Source organism: Sparus aurata, chromosome 8 (genome assembly GCF_900880675.1).
Source record: "Sparus aurata chromosome 8, fSpaAur1.1, whole genome shotgun sequence".
NCBI lineage: Eukaryota > Metazoa > Chordata > Actinopteri > Spariformes > Sparidae > Sparus > Sparus aurata.
The window spans coordinates 32,092,661-32,096,827 of NC_044194.1; the positions used below are offsets into that span (position 1 = coordinate 32,092,661).

Here is a 4,167-nt window from a genome sequence, read left to right on the forward strand (position 1 = left end):
TGAAATCATCTGGAATTCATAGGCTAATGCAATGCAAATTTCGAAAATAACAAGCTCACATTTTCTCCATCACTGCCAACTGTCTAGATTGCCTACTTACAGTCAAGAAATAAGACCTTATATATTTTGTCCCAGTGTCCATGATGCTAGTAGCTAATTCATCTGCTTCTGCCTGCTGAAATTACATAATATTGCAAGTTGAGGAAGTGACCAGAAATAACAAACACATTTCAGTGTGGCATATAGCATCTCCATCTACCCTACGTTACAGTTGTTTTTCCGCTAAAATAGATTAGTTCTAGGTCGAGAAAATCCAGTGGTGTGCACAGACATTTTGGGGGGCAGGTGCTCAGTGAAAAATAAGGGCACTTTATGCGGCATGTAGAACTGACGGCTGCCTTATTATAGCAGTGTGAGATTTAAAAAATAAGCCTAGTGCTTCCCTGCTGTAGCTGCCTAGAACAGAATAATAATAGTTTTAGTAATAGCCTATTTTTTAAGATTGAATATAGCCTATTAACGTAAATACAAGATTACTGCAAGTCTTATATAGAAATAACTTGTTGGTACAAAATAATATAATTAGCTGAAATAGCTTAATTTAGTACAGCCAAACCAGAGTGATAGAGTTAACAGAGTGGCGACACTCCCATAGACCTCCGTTGTAAAAAATGGCGGCGCTTTGTACCGCCTACTTCCGGGTTATGGAGCTCGGAATAGTTCCAAACACTGTCATTTCGGCGCTGGACCTCATTCACTTACATTGCGGCGCATCGAACAGTTCCAGAGGTAAGTTGCTGAAATATCGACCTCTTTTGAATTGTCAACTGTCTATATTGTATCAGAGGCCCTTTGTGATGCGTATACTGGTCTTCATTTGTACGTTCACGGCATAATTATCTATATTTTATCTTGGTTGTTAGAGACAATTTTCAAGTATTGCCTGCTAGCTAGTTCGCTAGCGCGACGTCGCCAGCTGTGAAGGTAACGTACGAGTCCGGTAATGAATCGCTAGCAACTTTTATATTAATGATGTTTGGTAACTAACAAGCAGAATTTACATGTATTATCAAAGGGTTTTATTTATTTTGGCTTTTATCTGCTGAACCTGACCGTGTCAGCCATCATTAGTCGGTTATGTGTGTGATATAGGACTCGTTCTAGCTGCTAGCACTGGTAGAAATACGGGGGCGTTTGTGATAAATATTTCATTTAATATTTCATTGAATTTTGGGACATACTACCTTTTTTATTACGTGACGTGTTGTTGCCTGCATTTAATGTTTTGTACTGTTCCGTGTTTACTTTAACATGGTTACTCTCATTACTGTATGTAGGCTACTGCGCTTTATTTTAAGCGGCTGCTGCTGGAGGTCATGGCGGCTGACGGTGGTGGTCATGGCGGCTGACGGTGGTGGTCACGGCGGCTGACGGTGATGGCGGTGGCTGCTGCAAATGGTCTGCGCATTGGCATTGGTCCTTCTCCTGAGATTTTTTTTTTTTTCGTGGTTGCGATGTCATGGATCACCTGCCCCTGGTTTTTGTTTTTCTTGTTCACACACACAAACACACATTCTTGTTGTCTGTCATTGTTTAATAAAAAATACTTTCTTTGAAAACATGGATTCGTATCAGCCATCCTTACACTGATGTCTCAATAACTGTAACAGGAGTTACAAGTGTTTTGTTATTTGCTTAAGTTACTTGAGTTGAGTTACAGCTAACGTTACGAACCCAGAGCCACAGAGAAAAATCTTAATAGCCCTGCAGTTACCTATGGACCCAAGCATGCAGGCGTAAATAAATAGTTTTGATAATATGTGTATGGCTTAATCTTAAATATTCTAGTAATATTCTTAGTTCTAACATGACGTTGTGGTCCTGGGGTGACCATGTTCATCAGAAGAAGTGAAGCTAGCTGCTGGGTGAATGCTGAATAGACCATGGCAGACCTCTGCTACCACGAAGGTAAGCTAATGGCTGAATCGGAATTTATAAGCCAAATCACGGTAATCAATAATACAGGCCAGTTGCACTAAAATGAAAATCATGAGACGATTATCATGACATGCATGATAATTAAAAGAAAAGTTAAACATGAACACTAAGCTTTTCCCTCCAAAAATGTAAAAGTTATCTAAGTAATACACAGCTTTTTGTTGTCACCCTGACTCTCCAAATGCAAAACTGACATTAACAAAAATGCAATAACACAATAACAGCTAAAAAAGTACTTGGATGTATGTGTTTTTTAATATTTACCGCTCAAAAACGCAATCGCTGCTGTCTGTCCCATAGAAGAACATGACAGCCAGCCTGTGTTTTGGAACTATTGGGGTTTACATGAACCACGTGACCACCCCGGCGGCGACATCACAGAGTGTCGCAACTCTTTCTCTCTATGGCGCTGAGCCAAACCACTTTGTGTAGCTAAAATAAAATGTGGACAGCAGGCCCGGTTCTAGACTGCCTTGATTGGGGGGGCAGTAAGAAATGTTGATGGGTCACCAACTGCTACTGTTTTGAGTGCCATAGAGATGACGTTTTTTTTGTATGCCTACCAGTCTATGATGCCAACCCAGACGTAAGCATCGCAGATTCGCCGTGGTTCCATCGGCAAAGCTCTAACGGGAATTCTTTTTCTGGATTGACGAAGAAAACAAATTCTATGGCCAACAAATTATTGCTGTCAGTCAACTAACATATTTTCTATCCTCCCCGATGTAGGACAACTTTATCAATGCCCAATTATAATTAGTTATCTAATATTAAATGGAATCTAAACCTAAATATTGCGCAACTGGCAGATAGAACTTTTGACGCACGGAAAGAACACACACTTTTGAGCCCCAGTGATGCTATAAACAACTGCACCAAAACATGGACATATCAATGCACAACCCCAATGCATAAGTAAATCATCAGAGCCAGCCGTTCCATAATAAAAATGTCTTGCCATCATTCGTTATCCATGTTTACCTCTTCTAGATGAAGCTGCACTTTTAAAAACAAATCCGTCGGTTTGCAGCATTTTTCACCGTCAGCCTACAGTGCTCTGAGATTTCTCTCTCTCTCTTTTCTCCGCTCACCCCTTGTGTCGCTTTATGCCTCGATTCTTTTTTTTGCTAGCTTAATCTCAGTCAGTTTCCAATTTTCAATCTCCAACTTCCAACAACCACGCAGACACGGTCCACTCGATTCAGTCTTGAAATTCCCAGAAGGCATTGCTTCATTTTTGACTTTTGCAAACAAATAATCAAATAAAAAAATGGAGGTAGATTTGTATTATTTCAAACCATACACGTTTTTGAACATCTGAATAAGAAATTCGCTACAAAAGAATGCAGACTGATGTAAAAGTTCGTGACTGTAGAGGGTAACCATGACTGTGATATAGAGACATGTATGTGGTATCTAAATAGTGATCAGATTATTGCTTAAACAGATGTGAAAGAATTGAAGAGACTAAATTGCGATTTAGCTTTTGAATAACGCAACACAGGGAACAGAGTGATTAGTCAGCCGACTCATAAGGGCTTGTGGTACCTCTGGCATCTGCCAATGTTTAAGATTGCCAGTTTATCACATACATTTTGCCCCACCACCAAATTTCCCAAATTCATTGTGGTAGATATTACGGGAGGTTGGGAAATTTGGTGGTGGGGCAAAATGTAAGTTTCTTTATATTCTTAACAAAGCAATTTTGTAAACAGCGCTATAAAAATAAATACATAAATCTTGTCTGATTGGTTGATGCTATATTATTGTGCACCACTTTCTCGCGCTTTGGAAAGTCGTGTGTGCCTGCCTGGGTTCCCTGTTTCTCCCTGCCAGATGCCAGCAGCCTCAGAGTAGCCGCAGGTTATGGAGTCACCTCTCACTAACGTGTGTTGTTTAATCCTGTCGGCGGGGGTGGGTGAGGCTCGTGGGCCAACAGGACTAACAGCGGGGCTGGCAAGGATTGAAGGTTGAAACCCGCTTCACAACTGGTACGTAGTCTGCCTGTGTGACGCTTCCCATGCCGCGGAGCGGGACAGAGACAAAGTCGGCAGCAGCTGCCGATGGGACTAGGCTACTACAATCCACTGACTTCCTTGTAGAACCTATACAATAAAACTGAGGACTTTGTAGCACTACAAAGTTTGTGTGCCGTAAACAGAGCAAACA

The 4,167-nt window shown here is 41.0% G+C and overlaps 1 long non-coding RNA gene across 1 annotated transcript; it reads left to right on the plus strand.

The window, feature by feature from the left end:
* Positions 1–642: 642 nt before the first annotated feature.
* LOC115586258 (uncharacterized) lies at positions 643–1,619 on the plus strand. Its single transcript, XR_003984849.1, has 2 exons — positions 643–789; positions 1,338–1,619. It is a non-coding gene; the product is annotated as an uncharacterized LOC115586258 (long non-coding RNA).
* The last annotated feature ends 2,548 nt before the right edge of the window (positions 1,620–4,167 follow it).